The sequence below is a fragment of the Gorilla gorilla genome, chromosome Y, assembly GCF_029281585.2.
Source record: "Gorilla gorilla gorilla isolate KB3781 chromosome Y, NHGRI_mGorGor1-v2.1_pri, whole genome shotgun sequence".
NCBI classification, from domain to species: domain Eukaryota; kingdom Metazoa; phylum Chordata; class Mammalia; order Primates; family Hominidae; genus Gorilla; species Gorilla gorilla.
The window spans coordinates 8,194,022-8,220,720 of record NC_073248.2 but is presented as its reverse complement, the minus strand read 5'-3'; the positions used below and the strand labels follow the sequence as shown (position 1 = coordinate 8,220,720).

Sequence of the window (26,699 nt, the reverse complement as noted above, 5' to 3'; positions counted from 1 at the left end):
CATATTTTTAAAAATTAGTATTTTCACATAAAGCATAAAGTAATATCCAATATATCCAAGAGAAGCTGTCCTTAAGTTTAACCCACTTTCTAATCCTAAACTAACCCTTCTGAAGCAATGGTCCCACATACATGGAGGCCAAACTCATTTTTTTTTTTAAAAGCCAAATTGAAAAATACCGCATTAGGAGAAAAACACATAAAATCCCCCTCTGATTACCTGACCTCGCTCCCTGGGGCCCAGGGCCAAAAAGAGGAAGCTTTTCCATCTATTGTTGGTCTGGCCAGTTTCGTAACCGCCATGCACCAAGCTCAGTCTGCAGATGACAGATCGCAGCTAAGAGCAGCTTGCTGGGTCTCTGGAGGCTGCTGGTGTCTGTCTCAGGGTGCGGTGCAGGCACAGCCAGTGGGATTTTTTTCCCAGCAGAGCAGAGAGCTGGCCCTCCACTCCTGCTCCTGTGCGGAGCTCACTCCCATAGGGCAGCCGCCTCTGGACCAGGAGGAGGGTCCCCCAGGACCCCTTGCCTAGCTTGACGGCTGCTCAGACAAGCACCATCAGACCAGCATCACCCAGGACGTCTGCCCTCCCTGCAGCCACCATTGTAAGTCACGGGGACCTGGGAGTGTTCGGGTAGGAGAGGCTGCTCTGCAGAAATACCCCAGTTAGCAGGGCATATCCGGGCCAGAGACGCTGCTGAATGGCAGAGAAAGCCCTCAGCTCAGCCTCCCTTTGGGGTGTGTGATTTTTAACCCGGCCTCACCAGAGTCCTGCAAAAGGACACACAGCCTCCAGACAGGAGCTGTGCCATTTGCACAAGCTCTCGAGGGTCGCAGAGAGGGCTGAGGTTGACCTAAAACATACCCCCTTCTTGCACATCTTCAGACGTTGCTGCAAGAAAAGAGCAAAATCATCTTGTCCGTTTTAACGGAGATTCCCAGTTTGCAAGACAATTGTTCCTTTGACGAGGGGTACAGGCCAGCCCACGCCGAGATGCTGGGTTGGGTGGCTCTCGGGATGAAGAAAGTCCACCTTCTTTAAAATGCGCTCTCCCAGAAATCTTCTTAACACCTGTCTTTGGCTTTTATTTTGCTTTTGTTTTGTGGGGAGGAGAGGTTGTTCTTGGTTTTTCGCTAATAAAAATAGTTGACGTCGATTGAGTGAGGAGGAAGCAGCAGCCACTTTTACAAGGGCTTTATCTCTGGGATCTTTCCTTCCTTCCTTCCTTCACTCCCTCCCTCCTTCCTCCTTCCTCCTTCCTCCTTCCTCTTTCCTCCTTCCTCCTTCCTCCTCCTTCCTCCTTCCTCTTTCCTCCTTCCTCCTCCTTCCCTCCCTCCCTCCTTCCTCCTTCCTCTTTCCTCCTTCCTCCTTCCTCCTTCCCTCCCTCCCTCCTTCCTCCTTCCTCTTTCCTCCTTCCTCCTTCCTCTTTCCTCCTTCCTCCTTCCTCCTTCCCTCCCTCCCTCCTTCCTCCTTCCTCTTTCCTCCTCCTTCCTCCTTCCCTCCCTCCCTCCTTCCTCCCTCTTTCCTCCTTCCTCCTTCCCTTCCTCCTTCCTCCTTCCTCCCTCCTCCCTCTCTCCTCCTTCCTCCTTCCTTCTTCCTCCCTCTTTCCTCCTTCCTATTTCCTCCTTCCTCCTTCCTCCTTCCCTCCCTCCTTCCCTCCCTCCCTCCTTCCTCCTTCCTCCCTCCCCCTGTCCTCCCCTCCCCTCCGTTCCCCTCCCCTCCCCTCCTCTCCTCTCCTCTCTTCTCCTCTCCTTTCTTTCCTTTCTTGTCTCGCACTGTTGCCCAGGCTGGAGTGCAATGGTGCGACCTCTGCTCACTGCAACCTCCGCCTCCCAGGTTCAAGTGATTCTCCTGCCTCAGCCTCCCATGTAGCTGGGATTACAGGCGCCCACCCCCACGCCCGGCTAATTTTTTGTATTTTTTAGTAGAGATGGGGTCTCACTATGTTGGCCAGGCTGATCTCGAACTCCCGACCTCATGATCCACCCGCCTCGGCCTCCCAAAGTGCACCTGGCCTGATCTCTGGGATTTTCAAAACTTCGTGAGACAGGTGCTGTTACGATCATCCCTGTTTTACCAGTAACGGAAACTGAGGCAGACATGGAGGCGGGGGTGTTCAAGACCTACAACCAGAAAGAGGTAGAGGTGGGAGCTGAGTGTGGCTCGTTAGCCTTGAACCACTGCACTGGGGAATTAGTGATGAATGATACGTGACTGCCTTTGAAACAACCATGTCTCAGCCCAGGGCAGGTGGCCTGGGCTCCGTGGGCCCTCTCTCTGGAACTAGGACCATTCTGTCCCTCAACTGGGAGCCCAACCTGCCTACCCCTAGTGCTTGAGGCATAACTGTCTTCTATGGCCAGCAGTAGAAACTTGAGTCGAGCTAGCTGAAGTCAAGGTTGAAATTGTCAAATTGGATAATTAGGATTTCTATGGGAGCTTCAGGCATGGCTGGATCCAGGAGCTTACATGGTTATCAGTTTCTCCTCTTTCTCTTTCTCTCTTCCCACGTTTCAGCCCCACCTTTTTCTGCCTCCCTCAGCTGCAGGGTGTGGAATCACTGGAGGAAGACCACTTTCTCTATAGGGATGGAAAGAGGGTCTCTGGTAGCCTGGGGTCCCCATCTTTTCCGAGCAGAATCAAATGGGAAGAGGGTCTCTGGTAGCCTGGGGTCCCCATCTTTTCTGAGCAGAATCAAATGGGAAAAGAGACACCCTCTCTCTCCTGGCACCCACAAGTCACACCTCCTGAAGGGTTCCGACCAGCCATGTCAGAAACAAATGACCACTGCTTGAGATAATTTTTATGAACAGGGTGAGGTGGGCCCCCTAACTGGCCAGGCTTGGGCCACACCCCTCTCTTGGGTGATTGACAGTCTTGGGCCACACACCCCCATCTTCAGTGATTGACAGGCTTGGACCACACCCCCCTATCCTCAGTGATTGAAAGGCTTGGACCACACCCCTCTCCTCATTGATTGGAAGTCCTGGAGAACCACACAGCCCAGACAGGGAGTGACCCCAGGGGCGAGGGGTGCTGGGTGCACAGTTTCCATGGATGCAGCAGAGAGGTCAGGGCCAGTAGCAAGCTGGACCAAAGTGGACCAGAGGGAGGCGGTGGGGCTAACGTCCACATTGCCCCTGCCGCCTTCTGTCCATTCCATCACTCATTCACTCTGCATTCTCAGAGTGGCATTCATTCATGCATTCATTCATGCATTCATTCATTTACTCATTTGCTCCACACATTTCATCACTCATTCGCTCTGCATTCTCAGAGTGGCATTCATTCACTCACTCATTTCCTCATTTGCTCCACACATTCCATCACTCATTCACTCTGCATTCTCAGAGTGGCATTCATTCATTCACTCATTTACTCATTTGCTCCACACATTCCATCACTCATTCGCTCTGCATTCTCAGAGTGGCATTCATTCATTCACTCATTTACTCATTTGCTCCACACATTCCATCACTCATTCGCTCTGCATTCTCAGAGTGGCATTCATTCATTCATACATTCATTTATTCATTTGCTCCACACATTCCATCACTCATTGGCTGTGCATTCTCAGAGTGGCATTCATTCATTCATTCATTTACTCATTTACTCTACACATTTCATCACTCATTCACTCTGCATTCTCAGAGTAACATTCATTCATTCATTCATTTACTCATTTGCTCCACACATTCCGTCACTCATTGGCTGTGCATTCTCAGAGTGGCATTCATTCATTCATTCATTTACTCATTTACTCTACACATTTCATCACTCATTCGCTCTGCATTCTCAGAGTGGCATTCATTCATTCACTCATTTCCTCATTTGCTCCACACTTGTCATGAACTAGTGGGCATCATGCATTCACTCTTTCATTTATTCACTCCACTTTTAGGGAGAAAACCCTACACGTCATTGATTTATGTATTCACCCATTCGTTTATCAAGAAAGGCCTGTGTGCTACTCATTCGTTCATTCCCTCCACATTTGCAGGAATGAATCTCTGTGTGTCATTCATTAATTCCCTCCACATTTGTGGGGAATCCCTGGATGTCATTCATTCATTCCCCCCACATTTGCAGGGAATATCTGGGTATCATTCATTCATTCTCTCTACATTTGCAGAAGTGAATCTGGGGTATCATTCATTCATTCCCTCCACATTTGCAGGGAATCCCTGGATGTCATTCATTCATTCCCTCCACATTTGTGGGGAATATCTGGGTATCATTAATTCATTCTCTCTACATTTACGGAAGTGAATCCTGGGTGTCATTCATTCATTACCTCCACATTTGTGAGGAATCCTTAGGTGTCATTCATTCATTCATTTTCTCCACTGTTGCAGGAGTAAATCTCTGAGTGATATTCATTCCCTCTACATTTGTAGGGAATCCTTAGGTGTCAGTCATTCATTCCCTCCACATTTGTGGGGAATCTCTGGGTATCATTCATTCATTCTCTCTACATTTGCCAAAGTGAATCCTGGGTGTCATTCATTCATTCCCTCCACTTTTGTGAGGAATCCCTGGATATCATTCATTCATTCCCTCCACATTTGTGGGGAATCTCTGGGCATCATTCATTAATTTTCTCTACATTTGCAGAAGAGAATCTTGGGTGTCATTCATTCTTTCCCTGCACATTTGTGGGAATGAATCTCTGGGTGTCATTCATTCTTTCCCTCCACATTTGTGGGGAATCCCTGGGTATCATTCATTCATTCCCTCCACATTTGTGGGAGTGAATCCTAGGTATCATCCATTCATTCCCTCCACATTTGCAGGAGTGTACCCTGGATGTGATTCATTCATTCCCTCCACACTTGTGGAGTGAATCCTGAGTATCATTCATTTATTCCCTCCACATTTGCAGGAGTGAATCTCTGGGTATCATTCATTCATTCCCTCCACATTTGTGGGAGTGAACCCTGGATGCCATTCATTCATTCCCTCCACATTTGTGGGAGTGAACCCTGGGTATCATTCATTCATTCCCTCCACATTTGCCTGACTGAATCCTGGATGTCATTCATTCATTCTCTCCACATTTGTGTGGACGCTCTGAGTGTTATTCATAAATGCACCCATTCATTCCCTCCACAGTCATTGGGAATGTCACACACACACACACCCTGCATTTACCAAGACCAGCCTGGGTGCACAGCTCTAAGCTAAGGACGGCAGACCCAAAGGAGTTTGCAGCAGGTACCTGGTGGGGAGGAGAGGGTCTTCATGGAGGCAGGAGCTGGCACCCATGGGCTGGAATGAAATGCAGATTTCCAAGAGGCTCTGGCAGGTCCATGGTGGACTGATGCCCCAAGAAGGAGGGTTGAAGGTGTCACTCAAGACTGTGCTGGGTGCAGACAGGCATAAGGAGCTGCATGGGGCAGAGGAATCACAGGAGCTAGGGCAAGGAGATATCTGTGAGTTGGTCCCACCGCTGTGGGGACACAGCCTTCTGCAGGGCCAGGTAGACCACTGTACCAAGGAAACTGGCATAAGCACATCATCTGTGCCTGACAGCGAGCAGGGGAAACACCACCCCAGCCTTTGAGTAGTAGTCACTTGGTAGCTTTGCATTCACCCCTTCCCGGGAGGGTGGTTTAGAGCAGAACCAGGCAGTGAGATTCCTCAGCTCGTTCTGCCTCTCCAGGAATAACTCAGGCAGGCTGAGGGGCTCCTGGGGGCTCAGCTGTTAGTGATACACTGGGGACCCTGTTGAGACCCACTTCTCTTCTCCTTTTTTTTTTTTTAGACAGAGTTTTGCTCTTGTTGGCCAGGCTGGAGTGCAGTGGCACGATCTTGGCTCACCGCAACCTCCACCTCCCAGGTTCAAGCGATTCTCCTGCCTCAGCCTCCCAAGTAGCTGGGATTACAGGCATGCACCACCACACCTGGCTAATTTTTTATATTTTTAGTAGAGACGGGGTTTCACCATGTTAGCCAGGATGGTCTCGATCTCCTGACCTCGTGATCCACCCGCCTCGGCCTCCCAAAGTGCTGGGATTACAGGCGTGAGCCACCGCACCTGGCCCGGCCTCCTCTTTTTTACTTGTATTCTGACTTGTCCCCAACCCCTGCAAAGAGCAGGTGCAAATGCACCCACCTGCCCAGCAGGCGCAAATGCACCTGCCCAGCAGGCCAGGACTATGCTCCAGCCTCAGGGAGCACCAGGATGATACACTTCAGGTCTCTTCTCCTTGGGGAGCTCTCAGTATGCAGTATGGTCCCTGAAATCCCCTTGGGAGGGCAGGGAGGATGAAACAGGCAGCCGGAGACAGGTGCAGAGTTCAGGCTCAGAGGCGCAGGTGTGTTTCCACTCAGATGTGTGTATTTGGAGATTATTGCAAAGCAGAGTGTGGCATCTTCTACATGCCCAGAAAACCTATGGTCTGGGTCCCAAGCACCACGCCCCTTGTCACTCATGGCCCAGGTTCCTTATGCCCTCTGCACCTCAGTGTCCCCATATGTAAAGCAAAGATGATAAGTGCGTCTTCCTAGGACGGGAGCACAAAAAAAGTTTGCAAACATTCAATGTGACGTCTGCTCTAGGAACAGGCGATGTCACCTGAGGACTCAAGCACACTTGACCTTCTCCTTCCCTGTCATCTCCAGGTAGCTAGGAAGGAAGCTCTGTGTGGCCGGGAAAGACAAGGAGGAAATTGAAACAATGCTGGACTTGAGAACTTGGACGCCTTTCACTGTGGCTTCCTGAGGGACACCGTGAGGTCACTGGTTCACACAGTGGTGGCCACTGCTTCCCCTCCACTCACGCCCAGCCAAGGTCAAATCAGCCATAGTGACCACAGACAGGGAAGGCGTGTGCAGCCGGCCCCAGACACCCCGGTGGGGACCTGAAGGATGAGGAGGCCAGGCTGACTACAGCCCCAGTGACCGCTGCAGCCCCCAAAAGCGGAAGCTCGGCCCTGGCGCTGCCCTGTCCTGGGGAAAAAGGGTCACCCTGGCCGCGGCCGGGGCTCTGTGAGGGACAGGAAGACCCAAGCAACAAGGGGGGGAGCACTGAGACTGCAGGAGCATTCAGGAGTCAGCGTGGGCAGGGAGTCAGCCAGGAGGGTGTAGGGGAAGGGCCAGCTCAGACGCAGGAAGTAAAACAGAAACCTGAGGAATGTCCTTCCTGCTTCAAGAGACAATTGTTTCTTGTTGAGATTATGCTTGACATGAACTCACCGTTTTAAAGCGAATAACTGGGGGACATTTAGGACATTCACAGTGCTGGGCAACAGCCGCCTCTGTCTATTTCCACCACTTTGTCATTCCTGCAAAAGGAAACACCCCCTTTAGGGGGAAAGTCACTCCTCATTTCCCCATCCCCAGCCCCAGCCATGGTCATCTGCTTTCTCTCTATATGGATCAGCATGTTCTGGGCATTTTATTGAAATGGAGTCCTACACCATGTGGCCTTCTGTGTCTGGCTTCTCTCCCTGAGCATGATGTCTTCAAGGTTCATCCACAGTGTAGCCTCGGTCACAGCCTTGTTCCTTTTCATGGCTGTATACTATTCCACTGTGTGCATGGGGGGGCCACATTGTGTTTATCTGTCTGTCTGTTGACGGACACTTGGGCTGTTTCCACCTTTTGGCTGTTGTGAAGAGTGCTGCAGGGAACGTTCATATGCAAGTTTTTATGGGTGCAACCATTTTTTGTTGTTGTTGAGACAGAGTTTCACTCTTTTCACCCAGCCTGGAGTGCAATGGCGTGATCTCCGCTCACTGCAACCTCCGCCTCCCGGGTTCAAGCGATTCTCCTGCCTCAGCCTCCCAAGTAGCTGGGATGACAGGTGCCTGCCACCACGCCCAGATAATTTTGTATTTTTAGTAAAGACAGGGTTTCACCATGTTGGCCAGGCTGGTCTTGAACTCCTGGCCTCAGGTGATCCACCTATCTCAGCCTCCCAAAGTGCTGTGATTATAGGTGTGAGCCACCACACCCAGCCTCACCCCTTTTTATATGAGATATTTTCTAATGCTACCTTCACTTACCAAAATGACATGCAGAAATAATGTATTATACATATAATTATATATACACATAAGGAGATCTATAAAATATGTTGTATGTAATTTTATATATGCTATGTTCAATATGTTACATATAATACACAAATTATATATAACATATAAATGATACTATACAATATATTGTATATAATTATTAAATATACATACTATATAACATGTTTAATTTATTATAAAATAAGTTGTAAATTATTATATAACAATAATATATAAATAATATATGTAATATTATATAATAATAATTTATACATTATATCACTTTATATGATTATGTATATTATTTACATATTAAATTTACATATCCATATAGCCTTAATTACAATATAAAAGAGAAACAAAAGTAAATAAAATGTTAATAAGGTAATATTTAATTTAATGTGTACACATTTAGCCATAATTTACAGTAAGGCATCATTAAGGGGCTGGGCACAGTGGTTCACGCCTGTAATCCTAGCATTTTGGGTGGCCAAGGCAAGTGGATTGCCTGACCTCAGGAATTTGAGACCAGCCTGGGCAACATGGTAAAACGCCCATCTTTGCTAAAATACAAAAATGTAGCTGGACGTGGTGGCGCACACCTGTAGTTCCAGCTACTTGGGAGGCTGAGGCACGAGAACTGCTTGAACCCCAGAGGTAAAGGTTGCCGTGAGCTGCCATGAAGCCACTGCACTCCAGGCTGGACGACCGAGTGAGAATCTGCCTTCAAAAGAAGAAAAAAGACATTATTAAGGGCTGGGTGCAGTGGCTCAGACCTGTAATCTCAACACTTTTGGAGGCTGAGGCAGGAGGATTTCTTGAGTCTAGGACTTGGAGACCAGCCTGAACAACAAACTGCAATCCTGTCTCTCTAAAAAAAAAAAAAGACATTATTACATCATTAAGGAATCAGATGTTTGCTTAACAAATTCTCCACCTGTCTTTATTTGTCTCCAGCTTTTACCTAGGAGGAGAATTGGTGCATGACATGGTTAACTATTTGAGGACACACGAGGTGATTTTTGGAGTCAATTTGCAAACATGCAGGACTCGAATGGGACACAGAGGATTCTAGTTTTTGCTCATGAAGGTGCCCCAGCTGCTGCTGCTTCTTCTTCTTCTTCTTCTTTTTTTTTTTTTTTTACAGGGTTTTGCTCTGTCACGCAGGCTGGAGTGCAGTGGTGTGATCTCAGCTCGCTGCAACCTCCGCCTCCCAGGTTCCAGCAATTCTCCCGTCTCAGCCTCCCGAGTAGCTGGAATGACAGGCACCTGCCATGACACCCAGCTAATGTTTTTTGTATTTTTAGTACAGATGAGGTTTTGCCTTGTTGACCAGGCTGGTCTCGAACTTCCGACCTCGTGATCCGCCCGCCTCAGCCTCCCAAAGTGCTGGGATGACTGGCGTGAGCCACCGCGCCCGGCCTGTAATGTTAATTTCTTGTGCTGAGGGGTAGCCTAGGATGGGTACTGCTTTGAAATCTTTTAAAATATCCTTTTCTGTGGGCCTGAGAACCTCCCTTAGGTCACAAAGAGAACAAAGAAATGAGTCTCTGTCTATGATCACTGCTACCTTGGGACCCTTTCACCTTTCACAGGAGAGAGATTGAAACTGGCTCACACGTGGGGAAATACGTATACTGGAGGCTTGTCACAGCTGAGGGTTCCCGTCATTGGGGGTTTGGGTCCAGGGAGCAAGAGAAAAACACACTCCTTTGTGTTCAAAGATGAAAATCTTTCCTGGGTTTAGGGGAGCCCAGCTTTGGGTGGAAGGGAGCCCAGCTTTGGGTTTAGGGGAACCCAGCTTTTTAGGTCTATGAGGGCCCAGCTTTGGGTCTAAGGGAGCCCAGCTTTGGGTTTAAGGGAGCTCAGCTTTGAGTTTTAGGGGAGTCCAGCTTTGGGTTTAGTGGAGCTCAGCTTTGGGTTTAAGGAACCCCAGCTTTGAGTTTAAGGGGAGCCCAGCTTTGGGTGGAAGGGAGCCCAGCTTTGGGTTTAGGGGAACCCAGCTTTTTAGGTCTATGAGGGCCCAGCTTTGGGTCTAAGGGAGCCCAGCTTTGGGTTTAAGGGAGCTCAGCTTTGAGTTTTAGGGGAGTCCAGCTTTGGGTTTAGTGGAGCTCAGCTTTGCGTTTAGGGGATCCCAGCTTTGAGTTTTAGGGGAGCCCAGCTTCAGGTTTAAAGGAGGTCAGCATTGGGTTTAGGAGAGCCCAGCTCTGTGGTTAAGGGAGCTCAGCTTTGAGTTTAAGGGGAGCCCAGCTTTGGGTGGAAGGGAGCCCAGCTTTGGGTTTAGGGGAACCCAGCTTTTTAGGTCTATGAGGGCCCAGCTTTGGGTTTAGGGGAGTCCAGCTTTGGGTCTAAGGGAGCCCAGCTTCGAGTTGAGGGGAGCCCAGCTTTGGGTTTAGGGGAACCCAGCTTTGGGTTTAGGGGATCCCAGCTTTGAGTTTTAGGGGAACCCAGCTTTGGGTTTAAGGGAGCCCAGCTTTGTGGTTAAGGGGAGCCCAGCTTTAGGGGAGCCCAGCTTTGGGTGGAAGGGAGCCCAGCTTTGGGTTTAGGGGAACCCAGCTTTTTAGGTCTATGAGGGCCCAGCTTTGAGTTTTAGGGGAACCCAGCTTTGGGTTTAGGGGATCCCAGCTTTGAGTTTTAGGGGAACCCAGCTTTGGGTTTAAGGGAGCCCAGCTTTGTGGTTAAGGGGAGCCCAGCTTTAGGGGAGCCCAGCTTTGGGTGGAAGGGAGCCCAGCTTTGGGTTTAGGGGAACCCAGCTTTTTAGGTCTATGAGGGCCCAGCTTTGGGTTTAGGGGAGTCCAGATTTGGGTCTAAAGGAGCCCAGCTTTGAGTTGAGGGGAGCCCAGCTTTGGGTTTAGGGGAACCCAGCTTTGCGTTTAGGGGATCCCAGCTTTGAGTTTTAGGGGAGCCCAGCTTCAGGTTTAAAGGAGGTCAGCATTGGGTTTAGGAGAGCCCAGCTCTGTGGTTAAGGGAGCTCAGCTTTGGGTTTAGGGGAGTCCAACTTTGGGTTTTGGGGAGCTCAGCTCTGGGTCTAAGGGAGCCCCTCTTTGGGTTTTAAGGAAGCCTGTTTTTGAGTCTAAGGGAGGGTAGCTTTGGGTTTTAATGGAGCTCCTGTTTGGGTTGTTTCTTTTTTTTTTTTCTTTAGACAAATTTTTGTTCTTGTTGCCCAGGCTGGAGTGTCGGCTCACCGCGAACTCTGCCTCCCGGGTTCAAGCAATTCTCCTGCCCCAGCCTCCTGAGTAGCTGGGATTACAGGCATGCACCTCCACACCCGGCTAATTTTGTATTTTTAGTAGAGATGGGGTTTCTCCATGTTGGTCAGGCTGGTCTCGAACTCCCAGCATCAGGTGATCCACCCACCTCAGCCTCCCAAAGTGCTAGGATTACAGGCATGAGCCACCGCGCCTGGCTCCTGTTTGGGTTTTAAGGAAACCCCGCTTTGGATCTAAGGGAGCCCAGCTTTGACTTCGGGCAGGAACAAGGTAGTTGAGACCGTGTCGGTTTCTTCTCCAGGGATCTTTCTCTTTGACTGCCTTGCTGAGCACATGGCTGGAAACAGGATGAGCAGAATCCACCAAATCACAATTAAAGTATCCTAAGGCAAGTCCGCGTCAACTCACCCTGAGCAACGCTCTTTATTTATTTATTTAAATTAAAATAATTGATTTTATCTTTTATTATACTTTAAGTTTTAGGGTACATGAGCACAACGTGCAGGTTTGTTACATATGTATACATGTGCCATTTTGGTGTGCTGCACCCATTAACTCGTCATTTAACATTAGGTATATCTCCTAATGCTATCCCTCCCCCCTCCCCCCACCGCACAACAGTCCCCTGTGTGTGATGTTCCCCACCCTGTGTCCATGTGTTCTCATGGTTCAATTCCCACCTATGAGTGAGAACATGCCGTGTTTGATTTTTTGTCCTTGCGATAGTTTGCTGAGAATGATGGTGGCCAGCTTCATCCATGTCCCTACAAAGGACATGAACTCATCATTTTTGATGGCTGCATAGTATTCCATGGTGTATATGTGCCACATTTTTATAAATGGTGCTGGGAAAACTGGTAAGCCATGTGTTGAAAGCTGAAACTGGATCCCTTCCTTACACCTTATACTAAAATTAATTCAAGATGGATTAAATACTTAAATTTAGATCTAAAACCATAAAATCCCTAGAAGAAAACCTAGGCACTACCATTCAGGGCAAAGGCATGGGCAAGGACTTCATGTCTAGAGCAACGATCTTTAAACAGAGAGCAGCTGTTAGGAAGTCAAGCCTGCAAACCTTCCTGTCACCTCTCTCTCGTCTGTTAAATGAATCTGTCTGCCATAACCTGCTAAAACCATGGGCACTGTGGCTCAGTAACGGCAGAAGTGCTTAAATTTCAGCATACGTGCTATTTCCACACTCTTCTTTTGCAGCAGGGCAGGAGCCACACACTCAACCACTTTGGGTTTTTCTTTTTTCACCAAATGGCATTTCATGTTAATTAGCTTAATTCCACGTACAGTGGCTTCCTGCCTTCCAGAGTGAGGCCGATTTTGCAGCTGTTGTTGAGACACCCGTACACACACACACACACACACACACACACACACACACACACACAAATTAATTTTGTTTCAAAAGGGGCTTCTTATGTTTCTCAGAATCTGCTCTCTGGCCAGCGATGAAGCCCCGTGCTATATACTCTGAGAATGAGATACAGAAATCAGAGAAACGCGGCCGCTGCCTTTGCAGAAGACACAGATCAAAATCTCCACGGGGCGTCTGCGGAGGACAGCATGCAAATCTCGCTGGGCAAACGGTCTGCTTGGTTGGGTGATGCAATACAGGAAAATCAACACACAGCGACAGAGCTCAGAGCATTTCCTACGCGTTTTTGTGCTTAGCTAGGAGGATTCTTGCCTTGTGATCTGAGGCCGACGCCAGCAGGTCCTCTATCCCCTGACGCCTGCCAGCTGCCAGTTCACTGGGGCTGGTGGGTCACTTTGAAGTCAGTAGAACACAGAGTTCGTTCAGAGGCAGGTGTTATCGCAGAAACAGGGGTCACTGAGTCTACAAAGATGGGGAACTTTGAGGGTGCGAGGGTTGAAAGCTGAGCTCCACTAAACCCAAAGCTGGACTCTCCTAATCCCAAAGCTGGACTCTCCTAATCCCAAAGCTGAACTCTCCTAAACCCAAAGCTGGGCTCCTTAAACCCAAAGCTGGGATCCCTTAAGCCCAAAGCTGGGATCCCTTAAACCCAAAGCTTGAAGAAAATGTGACTACCTGGCCAGGCACGGTGGCTCACGCCTGTAATCCCAGCACTTTGGGAGGTCGAGGCAGGTGGATCACCTGAGGTCGGGAGTTCAAGACCAGCCCGGCTAACATAGTGAAATCCCATCTCTGCTAAAAAACACAAAACTTAGCCAGGCGTGGTGGCAGGTGCCTGTCAGCTACTCTGGAGGCTGAGGCAGGAGAATGGCTTGAATCCGGGAGGCGGAGGTTGCAGGGAGCCGACGTTGTGCCATTGCACTCCAGCCTGGACCACAGAGCAAGACTCAGTCTCAAGAAAAAAAAAATGTATTGCATGCTGCAGAGTGACCTAAAGGTCAGAGGGTGCAGGGACCGTCTTCTTGTGACCAGCATTCAATGAGAGTTCCGGTACTTCATCTGTTGGTATCTCTAGATTTTAGTCACCCCGAGACCTGTCGGCTGGCATGTCTCGGCGGTATTAATTTGCAATTCCCTGATGAGCTACGACATGGAGTGATTTTTTGTAGGTGAATTTGCCACCTGCAAAGCATCTCTGGTGAGGTGGCCCATGTTTAAATGGGTTTTTTTTTTTTTCCAGTGGTTGAATCTTAAGAGTTTTTTTGGCACATTTTGCATACTGGTTCTTTGTTTTAAAAAAAGTTCTTTTATTTTCTTTTTATTTTACTTTAAGTTCTGGGGTACATGTGCAGAACATGCAGGTTTGTTACATAGGTATACATGTGCCATGGTGGTTTGCTGCACCCATCAACCCGTCATCTACATTAGGTATTTGTCCTGATGTTCTCCCTCCCCTATCCCCCAACCCCCCGACAGGCCCTGGTGTGTGACGTTCCCCTCCCTGTGTCCATGTGTTCTCATTGTTCAACTCCCACTTATGAGTGACAACATGCAGTGTTTGGTTTTCTGTTCCTCTGTTAGTTTCTGAGAATGATGGCTTCCAGATTCATCCATGTCCCAGCTACACAGGAGGCTGAGACAGAAGGATCTCTTGAGGCCAGGAGTTCGAGGCTGCAGTGAGCGGTCATTGCACCACTGCCCGCAGCTTGGTTGACAGAGCAAGGCCCTGTCTCAAAAAAAAAAAAACCCGGGAAGCGCAAGCTGCAGTGAGCCAAGGTCGTGCCACTGCAGTCCAGCTCAGGAGACAGAGGGAAACTCTGACTCAGCCAATAAAAAAAAAAAAAGAAAGAAAAGAAAGAAACATGTCAACCTCTGTTGCTGTGATGAAAATATGAGTTGAAACCTCTCACCCTTCAGGCTAGTTGCTGTCACCCTTGTTGATGAGGGTATGAGAATGAGTGTTGCCCTTGTCTATTAGCTGTAAGCACATATTGGTGAAATTTATTGGGTGGATATTTGGTGATATTCCCTGTGTTTCTATCTTCTGGAAGGAATTGTAGAGAATCAATATAATTTCTTCCTTAAATGTTGGGGAAAATTCATCAGTAAACCCATCTGGGCCTGGAGCCTTTTGTTTGGGAAGGTTATTAAATTATCAATTCAATTTCTTTAAGAGATATAGGCTCACTCAGATTGGCTGTTTCTTCTAGTGTGAGTTGTCAGATTTTATCCTTTTGTTCTTTTCATCAAGGTGATCAATTTTATGGGCACAGAATTGTTTATAATATTTCTTTATTATCTTTTTAATGTCCATGGGATCTGTAGTGATGTCTCCTCTTTCATTTACAGTATTAGTAACTTGTGTCCTCATTCTTTGTTGTTGTTGCTGTTAGCCTGGCTAGAAGCTTATTACTCTCATTGATTGTTATTTCAAAGAACAAGCCTATGGTTTTGATTTTTGTCTATTGACTTGCTGTTTTCAATTGCACTGATTTCTGTCCTCTATGGATTTCCTATTTTCAAATCCACTGATTTCTCCTCTAATCTAATATTTATGATTTATTTCTTTCTTCTTCTATTAGATTTAATTTGCTCTTCTTTTTCTAGTTTCTTGAGGTGGAAACTTAAATTATTGATTTTAGATCTTACTTCCTTTCTAATACGTGCATTCCATTAAAAATATGCACACCCTTCAAATCAGCAGATCTTCTCCTAGAAATTGATCCTAGAAAATGTTCTCACAGGTATGCACAAAAATACTTACAGAGGAGTGTGTGTAAGCACACAGGCTGAAGCAGAGTTGAGCCATCCAAATCCCCTCACTGTGGGGCATATGATTAGAGACACCACAAGACATTCACAAAGGTGGTCACTGGTGTATGTCCTACTATGCAAAATAAAACTTACCTGTGTCTGAAAGGAGGCTCCAGAGCAAACAAACTCCCAGAGGTTACTTCTGAAGGGAAGTGGGACCTGGAGGGGAAAGATACAAAGACAAACACGAACACAGAGCTCTCTATTTCTCTTTATTCTTTTACTCATAACAAGTGTGTGTGTGTGTTCTGTAATTGGAAGGTCTAAAAATTCAACCAAAGTTGAAAACTCAATGGTGTCTGGAAGTTCAGAAGAGGTTGCATCTGCTTCTGTGGCTGAGGGGACTTGGAATGTGGGAACCTGGAAGTGGTGGTATCAACCCTGGTTTTATTAGGATAAGTTGGAGTTCAGTGGGGAGGGACCACCAGAAAGGCAGACAGCAGGGGGCAGGAGGCTTCTGGTATGTTCCATGATAGTCTTTGCACCATGAGCCCACCACCTAGCCTCTCTGTTTTCCCAGCCCCTGCTATCTATGTTCACATAAAAACATACCTGTGCCGGGTGCAGTGGCTCACACCTGCAATCCCAGCACTTTGGGAGGCCGAGGTGGGTGGAACATAAGGTCAGGAGTTCGAGACCAGCCTGGCCAACATGCTGAAACCCCCATCTTTACTAAAAATACAAAAAATTAGCCGAGCATGGTGGCAGGCGCCTGTAGTCCCAGATACTCAGGAGGCTGAGACAAGAGAATCGCTTGAACCCGGGAGGTGGAGGTTGCAGTGAGCCGAGATCGTGCCACTTCACTCCAGCCTGGACAACAGAGCGAGACTCTGTCTCAAAAAATAAATAAATAAATAAAAGATACCTGTGCCACTTCAGCTTCCCATACTGAAAACCACCAACTCTCTTCCTACTTCCTCCCTCCCAAAAGGACCTGTCTGTCACCCTACAACCTCTCTGCAATCTCTTATCTACAGTCTGCCTTCTGCAATCTCTCTAGTTTATATGATCCCTGTTTGCAAAAGATATGTTGGTCATAATTTCTGCTTCCCTACTGTACACACACACACACGCCTGCCAGCACCATTTTTCATTTTAAAAGCATTGGTGTCCATCATACAGAGAAATGCTTAGGATTGGAAACAGGAGATACCAATGGAAGGTTCCACATGAGTCAAGAACTTCTCTTTGTCATTGCTTCTGGCCACAGATCTGACGTCTGACCCCTCCCCAGCTCAGGGGCCCAAAAGATGCTTTAGCTCATGTTCCATCTGTCTTCCTGAAGACCAGGTCTCCTCCTCTGTGATGGGGTGGGAGGTCCGTGACGGCAAGGCAATGAGGGGCACGTGCAGGCATTTTAAGGAATTGCTCTTCATCCACAGCTGGTCACTAACCATGACGAGACCACTGTCCCTTTCCACGACACCAGCTTCTTGCTAGGAACATCTGCCTGGGGTCTTTTCTCTCCCCGAAAGCCTCTTGCAGACATTCTTTGGAAAGTACTCCTGAGCTCTGTGTGTTTGTTGAAGGCTGCTCCTGTTACACAGTTGCTTGAGGGCAGGTTTCTCAGCCTTAGCACTGCTGACATTTCAGCCCAGATGATCCTCTGTGGTGGGGCCATCCTGTGTACTGTAGGGTGTTGAGCAGTGTCCCTGGGATCTACCCACCAGATGCCAGACGCATCTTCCCAATTATGATACCTGAATCATTCACATTTGCAAACTATTGAATGGATAAACAATTGATGCATAGATAAATAATTGATAGATGATTGATGAACACGTATATGTGATTGTTAGATAACTGATTCACAGATGATAGATGTAATTAATAGATAACTGATTGGTAGGTAATTGATATGAATAGATGACAGATCCATAGAAAAATGATTGATTCATAATTGATAGATATGATTGCTAGATAGATAAGTAATTGATAGAGAGAAGATTGATAGGTAGATAGATGATCGATTGATAGATAATTGATATAGATAGATGATAGATCAAGGGTTGCAAGGTGATTGTCTGATTGATAGATGATTGATATACATAGAAGATAGATGATGGATGGATGACAGGGGTTAGATCAACAAAGGGATTCATGGATACACAGATGGTGAATTTCTTCTTCTTCTTCTTCTTCTTTTTTTTTTTTTTTTTTTTTTGAGATGCAGTCTTGCTCTGTCGCCCAGGCTGGGGTGCAGCGGCACAATCTCAGCTCACTGCAACCTCCGCCTCCCAGGTTCAAGTGCTTCTCCTGCTTCAGCCTCCCAAGTAGCTGGGATTAGAGGCACCCGCCACCACACCTGGCTAGTTTTTGTATTTTGAGTAGAGACGGGGCTTCACTGTGTTGGCCAAGCTGGTCTCAAACTCCTGACCTCAGGTGATCCACCCCCCTCGGCCTCCCAAAGGTCTGAGATTACAGGTGTGAGCCACTGCTCCAGGCTGATGGTGAATTTCTTATGCTCATGCCAGGTTGTCAACCTCAGCACTGTAGATATTTGAGGCTGGATGCTTCTCTGTGGTGGGGACCCTCCTGTGCATGGTAGGGTGTTGAGCGCCATCCCTGGGCTCCACCCACCAGATCCCAGTAGCATCCTTCCTTAAGTTGTGACAACCGGGGATGTTTCCTACATTTCCAACTATTCTTGAGGGTGGGGGAAGCCTTCTAGGTGACCCTTGTTCTTCTAGACCTCGCATCAGCCACCCTTGGCTACCTCTCAAACGTCTACATGACCCATTATATTTCTTTTTTTTTTCTTTTTGAGACAGAGTCTCGCTTTGTCACCCAGGCTGGAGTGCAGTGGTGCCATCTAGGCTTACTGCAAGCTCTGCCTCCCGGGTTCATGCCATTCTCCTGCCTCAGCCTCCCGAGTAGCTGGGACTACAGGCACCCGCCACCACGCCCGGCTAATTTTTTTTTTCTTTTTTGTATTTTTAGTAGAGAAGGGGTTTCACCGTGTTAGCCAGGATGGTCTCCATCTCCTGACCTCGTGATCTGCCCACCTCAGCCTCCCAAAGTGCTGGGATTACAGGCATGAGCCACCGCGCCCAGCCGACCCATTATATTTCTAAATCGATATCAAGGACTCTTGCTCAAACAGGTCTGGGTGCACTAACAGTGACCCTGAGGCCACATTGTAAAATCCGGAACAACTTGGTCATAGGAGGTGTCCCAAAGCTGGATTCTTCCTGTGACCCTTGTAGGTCAGCACCAGGTGTATACCTGTACCTCCTCCCTCCTGGAGCTGGAAGGGGTCTGATGCCTGGGTCATGGAGAGCTCTGGACAGCCCCTGTGCCGTAGATCCACATGTCAAAGGTCAAGAAGATGTCTTGGCCCCTGCAGGGAGATGCTTGAGCAGGGAGCTCTGAGCCTTGCTTCCTTCCCTACCCTAGTGGTTCAATGCAACCATGGCAGGTGAGGAGAGGGTCCTATGCAGCCATTCCTCCTGGGCTTTGGCAAATCACATCATAACCTATATGCTCCACTCTGCTAGTGTTGGACATTTCTCAACAGTAAGTCAACCAAAGAAACGGGGACTGCATGAATACATGTTGTTGTTGTTATTGCTTTGCAGTGCCATCTTTATATCTTCAAGTCTTGAGATCCTTGTCTTCCACTGAGTTTCTGAGGCCCATTGGCTTGTTCCTCATTTCTTTCTCTTATCCTATAATCTTGTGCTTTTCATGCTTTATCTTTCTTTTAAGGTTCTTCCTCTCTTTTATTTGGTATGATGACGCTTTCTCTAATTTCTTTGAAGTCTGTTGGTTAAAACTTTTCCTCTCTTTTCTCAGTATATTGGTTTGTGACAGCTGCCATAACTAATTACCACTGATGTGGTGGCTTAAATAAGAGCAATGCATTCTCTCCCCATCCTGGAGACCAGAAGTCTGAGATGAAGGTATTCGCAGGGTTGGTTCCTCATTAGAGCTCTGAGGGAAAATCTGTTCCAAGCTTTGCTGCAGCTTCTGGTGATTTTCTGGAAACAAATGGCATTTCATGGTGGATAGAAGCATCCATCCATGCATCATCTATTCATCCATCCACCCATCTACCCACCCACCCATCCATCCACCTACCCATCCACCCACTCATCCATCCATCCACCCATCCATACATCTGCCCATCCATCTACCCATCAACCCATCCATTCATCCACCCACACATCCAGCCACCTAAACACTGATCCATCCATCCACCCACCCACCCACCCACTTATCCATCCATCCACACATGCATACACCTATTCATCTATCCATCCACCCATCTATCCATCTACCCATCCTCATCCATTCATCATACGTCCATTCACCCATCCTCCCACTCATCCATCTGTCCACCCATCCATCCACCCACACGTCCAACCACCTAAACACTGATCCATCCATCCACACACCCATACACCTATTCATCTATCCATCCACCCATCTATCCATCCACCCATCCATCTACCCATCCTCATCCATTCATCATACATCCACTCACCCATCCTCCCACTCATCCATCTATTCACCCATCCATCCACCCACCCATCCACCTACTCATCTATTCATTCACCCATCCATACATCCACCCATCCATCTACCCATCAACCCATCCATTCATCCACCCACACATCCACCTATCTAAACACTGATCCATCCATCCACCCATTCACCCACTCACCCACTCACCCATTCACAAACCCACCTACCATTCATCCACCCACCCATCCAGCTACCCATCCCCATCCATTCATCATCCATCCATCCACCCATCCACCCATTCATCCATCTATTCACCCATCCATCCACCCATCCATCTACCCATCAACCCATCCACCCACACATCCACCTATCTAAACACTGATCCATCCATCCACCCATCCACCCACCCACCCACTCACCCATTCACAAACCCACCTACCATTCATCCACCCACCCATCCAGCTACCCATCCCCATCCATTCATCATCCATCCATCCACCCATCCACCCATTCATCCATCTATTCACCCATCCATCCACCCATCCATCTACCCATCAACCCATCCACCCACACATCCACCTATCTAAACACTGATCCATCCATCCACCCATCCACCCACCCACCCACTCACCCATTCACAAACCCACCTACCATTCATCCACCCACCCATCCAGCTACCCATCCCCATCCATTCATCATCCATCCATCCACCCATCCACCCATTCATCCATCTATTCACCCATCCATCCACCCACCCATCTACCTACTCATCTATACATCCACCCACCCAGACATCCACCCATCCATCTACCCATCAACCCATCCACCCACACATCCACCTATCTAAACACTGATCCATCCATCCACCCATCCACCCACCCACCCACTCACCCATTCACAAACCCACCTACCATTCATCCACCCACCCATCCAGCTACCCATCCACATCCATTCATCATCCATCCACCCACCCATCTACCTACTCATCTATCCATCCACCCATCCATCCATCCACCCATCCATCTACCCATCAACCCATCAATTCATCCACCCACACTTCTGCTTATCTAAACACTAATCCATCCATCCACCCATCCACCCACCCACCCACTCACCCATTCAGAAACCCATCCACCATTCATCCACCCACCCATCCATCTACCCATCTCCGTCCATTCATCATCCATCCAACCCCCCATCCACCCACTCATCCATCTATCCACCCTTCCATCCACCCACCCATCCACCCTCCCACCCACCCACCCAGACATCCACCCATCCATGCATTCATCTATACATCCCCCCATCCATCTACCCATCAACCCATCCATTCATCCACCCACACATCCTATCTAAACACTGATCCATCCACCCACTCACCCACCTACCCACCCATTCACAAACCCGCCTACCATTCATCCACCCACCCACCCTCTCACCCACCCACCCATCCATCCACCCACCCATCTGCCCACCCGTGCACTCATCCACTCATCCACCCATCCATCCATCCACCCACCCATGTACCCATTCATCCACCCATCTATGCATCTACCCATCCATCCACCCACCCATCCATCCATTTATTCACCCATCTACCCATCCATCCACTCTCGTCTCTGTCTTCATCTTCCCATGCCTTCTCTCTGTGTCTGTGCCTAAATTTCTCTTTCTCCTAAGGACACCAGTGAATTTTATTAGGGCCTCTCCCTGCTCTATTATGACCACATTTTGACTTCACTAATGACATAGACGCAGACCCTATTTCTAAGTAAGAAATGGCCATAATAACGAGAGTATCAGCCAGGGTGTGGCCCACGACAACTTCCTTCTACGTAATCAAAGTAGGTAATTGAAGCCAGCGTCTGTTTTGTCTTCCAGCACCACAGCTCCAACAGAGTGCCATTTGCTGTCTTTGGGGTTGAGGGCCTCCTGAGGCAGCTCTATCAAAAGAACCACAAACTGGGTGGTGCAAACACCCCCAGAAAACAGAAAGGAGAACAGACGACAAGCACGGGGCTGGCTTGTGTTTCCTTAGGGCTGGGTCCTCTCACTCCCCTGTGTGTTCAACAGCTGGGACAGCCCCCAGCACTCAGGAAAGAGGGGTGGTTATAGCCAGAACACAATAGCTGGCAAAAAAGGGTCTGTCACCGGCATGCAATCCCTGCTGCCCACAAGGAGATGCCTTTTGTCTATTTCTCATCCCAACCCTGTAAGGTCCACCCGGAACAAGACTGTAGTGATCACTGCACTCAGCATCTGAACCCTTTAGAAAGGGGTTCCCAGGGCTGGGAATGAGGGGAGAGCAGCTTTATGCACAATAGCCAAGAATCAGGAACACTCCAGGCATGGTGGCTCACACCTGTCATCCCAGCACTTTGGGAGGCCGAGGCGGGCAGATCATGGGAGGTCAGGAGTTTGAGACCAGCCTGGCCAACACGATGAAACCCCGTCGTTACTAAAATTACAAAAAAAAAAAAATGGGCTGGGCGCGGTGGCTCACGTCTGTAGTCCCAGCACTTTGGGAGGCTGAGGAGGGTGGATCACCTGAGGTCAGCAGTTCGCAACCAGCCTGGCCAACATGGTGAAACCCCGTCTCTACTAAAAATACAAAAATTAGCTGGGTTCGGTGGTGCATGCCTGTAGTCCCAGCTATTCCAGAGGCTGAGGCAGGAAAATTGCTTGAACCGGGGAAGCGGAGGTTGCCGAGAGCCGAGATCACACCATTGCACTCCAGCCTGGGCAAAAAGAGCAAAACTCCCTCTCCAAAAAAAAAAAAATTACAAAAAAATTAGCCAGGCGTGGTGGCAGGTTCCTGTAGCCCCAGCTACTCAGGAGGCTGAGGCAGGAGAATTGCTTGAACCCAGGAGGTGGAGGTTGCAGTGAGCCAAGATCGCACCACTACACTCCAGCCTGGGAAACAGAGCAAGACTCCATCTCAAAAAAAAAAAAAAAAAAAAAAAAAAATCAGAAAGAACGAAAATGTCCATCCACAGGAGAATGAATAAACAGAATGTGGTCTATCCACACAGTGGACTATTATGCACCCACTGAAAGGACTCAAGCTCTGACCCAGGCTGCAGCGTGGATGAACTTTGAAGACCTCTGGCTCAGTGACAGAAGCTAGATACAAAAGACCACATACTGTAGAATTTTATTCTTATAAAATATCTAGAATAGGCAAATCCACAGAGACAGGAAGCAGATTTGAGGTTCACAGGGGCTGGGGACAGGAAAGAACAGGATTAACAGTTGTGGGGTTCTGAAGGGTTTTTGTTTTGTTTTGAGATGGAGTTTTGCTTTTGTTGCTCAGGCTGGAGTGCAATGGCGTGATCTTGGCTCACTGCAACCTCTGCCCCCCACCCAGGTTCAAGCGATTCTCCTGCCTTAGCCTCTGGAGTAGCTGGGATTACAGGCACGTGCCACAACACCCGGTTAATTTTTTTTGTATTTTTAGTAGAGACAGGGTTTCACCATGTTGGGCAGGCTGGTCTCGAACTCCTGACCTCAGGTGATCCACCTGCCTCGGCCTCCCAAAGTGATGGGATTACAGACGTGAGTCACCGCGCCTGGCCCAGTTGTTTTTGTTTGTTTGTTTGTTTTAACTTTAGTAACGACAGGATTTCACCATGTTGGCCAGGCTGGTCTCGAACTCCTGACCTCAGGTGATCCACCTGCCTCGGCCTCCCAAAGTGCTGGAATTACAGGTGTGAGCCATGATGCCCGGCCAGGTCCTGAGTTTTGTTTAGGGAGAAAAATGGTTCTGGAATTGCATTATGGTGTTGTTTGCACATCTGTGAATATATTAAAAACCATTGAACTGTATGAATGAGTGAAAGCTTATGGTATGTAACTCACGTCTTGGTAAAGCTGTTTTTTTGTTTGTTAGTTTTGTTTTGTTTTGAGACAGACTCTGGCTCTGTTGCCCAGGCTGGATGGAGTACAGTGGTGCGATCTCGGCTCACTGCAAGCTCCGCCTCCCAGGTTCAGGCCATTCTCCTGCCTCAGCCTCCCGAGTAGCTGGGACTCGCCACCATGCCACCACGCCTGGCTAATTTTTTTGTTTTTTTGTTTTTTTAGTAGAGATGGGGTTTCACCGTGTTAGCCAGGATGGTCTTGATCTCCTGACCTTGTGATCTGCCCACCTCGGCCTTCCAAAGTGCTGGGATTACAGGTGTGAGCCACCGCGCCCGGCTGGCAAAGCTGTTTTAAGAATAAATAAGTGAGAGGGCTGGAGGAGATACACACAGACCCTCAAGAGGAGAGAAACATTGCTGGATGCATTGCTGCCAGACAGGTGTGCATTTTCCTGCAAAGCATAAGAAAAAGGGTTCAACCTGGCCAGGTGCAGTGGCTCACGCCTGTCATCCCAGCACTTTAGGAGGCCGGGGCTGGTGGATCACCTGAGGTCAGGAATTCAAGACCAGCCTGGTTAACATGGTGAAACTCTTTTTGGGGCTACAAAAAAATAAAAAATCAGCCGGGCGTGGTGGTGCATGCCTGTAATCCCAGCTACTCGGGAGGCTGGGGCAGGAGAATCACTTGAAGCAGGGAGGCAGAGGTTGCAGTGAGCCGAGATCACGCCATTGCACTCCAGCCTGAATGACAGACTGCGAAAAGAAAAGAGGGGAGAGGGGAGAGGAAAGGAGAGGAGAGAGGGAAGGAGAGGAGAGAGGGAAGGAGAGGAGAGAGGGAAGGAGAGGAGAGAGGGAAGGAGAGCAGAGAGGGAAGGGGAGGGGAGAGGGAAGGAGAGGGGAGAGGGAAGGAGATGGGAGAGGGAAGGGGAGGGGAGAGGGAAGGGGAGGGGAGAGGGAAGGAGACGGGAGAGGGAAGGGGAGGGGAGAGGGAAGGAGACGGGAGAGGGAAGGGGAGGGGAGAGGAGAGAGGGAAGGAGAGGGGAGAGGAAAGAGGAGAGAGAGGAGAGAGGAGAGAGGGAAGGAGAGGGGAGAGGGGAGAGGGGAGAGGGGAGAGGGGAGAGGGGAGAGGGGAGAGGGGAGAGGAGAGAGGAGAGAGAGGAGAGAGGAGAGAGAGGAGAGAGGAGAGAGAGGAGAGAGGAGAGAGGAGAGGAGGGTCCCACCTACAGCCCCTGAGCGCCCACCTGTGGTCTGTCCGTTGCTTCAGACAATTCAGTGCCCAGAAATTTCTGGACAGCCACCTCTGCAGGCCAGATACCGCCAAGAACAACCGTTGTGCTGATTTTCTAAAATTTCCATCCTGCCCCCTGAGCCTCGGCGGGGCCTAAACCGCAAGCCGGTGCCTCCTGTGTCAGGGCAGCTGGCGTCAGTTAGAGGTAATTTCTTGATTAATCATGCACGTTCCTCAGCAGTCCTGGCTGGCTGTCTTCCCCGGGGGCTGTCCGGTGGCCACGGGGGACAGACTCGAAATTGCAACAGATCTGGCTGCCAAGAGGCTGCTTGCTGGATCCCCAGACCACACAGGTACAGACATGAGGGTGGTCGGGTGAGGCCGCCATCATAGGACTTTCAACAGCACGTGGTGTTTAAATGTGTGCGAGGCACTGCTGCCTACGTGGAGAGTTAAAGCAACAAATTCCAGCCCAGGTGTGTTGCTCACACCTGTAATCCCAATGCTTTGGGAGGCCGAGGCAGGAGGATTGCTTGAGGCCAGGAGTTTGAGACCAGCCTGGGCAACATAGCCAAACCCCATGTCTACAAAAAATAAAAATATTAGCTGGGCAGGGTGGCATGCACCTGCAGTCCCAGCTCCTCAGGAGGATTGCTTGAGTCCAGGAGTTTGAGACCAGCCTGGGAAACATAGCAAAACTCTGTATCTATAAAAAATAAAAATGTTAGCTAGGCATGGAGGTACTGTCACCTGTAGTCCCAGCTACTCAGGAGGCTGAGGCAGGAGGATTGCTTGAGGCCAGGAGTTTGAGACCAGCCTGGGAAACATAGCAAAACTCTGTATCTACAAAAAATAAAAATATTAGCTGGGCGTGGTTGTACTCTCACCTGTAGTCCCAACTACTCAGGAGGCTGAGGCAGGAGGATTGCTTGAGGCCAGGCGTTGGAGGCTGCAGTGAGTTACGTTTGCACTACTGCCCTCCAGCCTGGGCAACAAGGCAAGACCCCATCTCTATAAAACAAACAAACAAAAGAACAATTCCAGGGCACCCCTGTTTCCAGCTCTGTCCACTTTACGTTCTCAAAATAAAAATAGTGTCCCTTTGACAGACACTTTTTCATCACCAGCTCATGGATAAAGCATCTCTCCTTCCAGACGTCCCCCACGGCCACACCAAGCGGAACCCAAAGAAGGAAGGGTCTGCTTTTCCTCCTGAAGCCATAGGTGGCTGGAGGTGCCCAGCTGGCCATGGGGGGCGGTGCTGACTCGTGCATAACTGTAGGTTTCACACCTGCGCATGGACCGGTGGGGCAGAAAACTTCTCCCTGAAACTGAAACGAAAACTCTGGGCCATTTTAAAACCAGCTTGAGGAAGCTGTTTGTAGAGCAGTTGGTAAGAAGTCACAGGTCTCCTCTGGAGGAAGAAAGAGCAGGGAGGAGCCGTGGGTTGACATGGGTGTTAAAAGCTGGAAAGACTTTGGAGGCTGCGGGTTGGTCTCCTGGCACTCGGATTGTGTGTTTTCTGCTGATAGACGCTTTGTGGGTGGATGTCCCTGAGATGAAAGGACTAATACCCAGACTAATGTTCCTGGGCTGCTGGGGTGTCAAGAATTCCCATTAAGACCACCCTGGGGGCTGACAGTGGCTTTGTGGTTTCCATCCACGGGGGACACTGAGTGAGTCTTGAGGTTCGTATGACAATGCATTCAACCTGCC

General features: G+C 48.9%; 1 protein-coding gene across 1 annotated transcript in view; it reads left to right on the top strand.

Moving 5' to 3' along the window:
• Positions 1 to 313: 313 nt before the first annotated feature.
• The window catches only part of LOC129530052 (P2Y purinoceptor 8), a 33,978-nt gene continuing 7,592 nt past the window's right edge, over positions 314 to 26,699 (top strand). The window contains exon 1 of the mRNA XM_055377221.2: positions 314 to 601. The gene's annotated coding sequence lies outside the window, so the exon portion shown is untranslated. The remainder of the gene's footprint in view (positions 602 to 26,699) is intronic.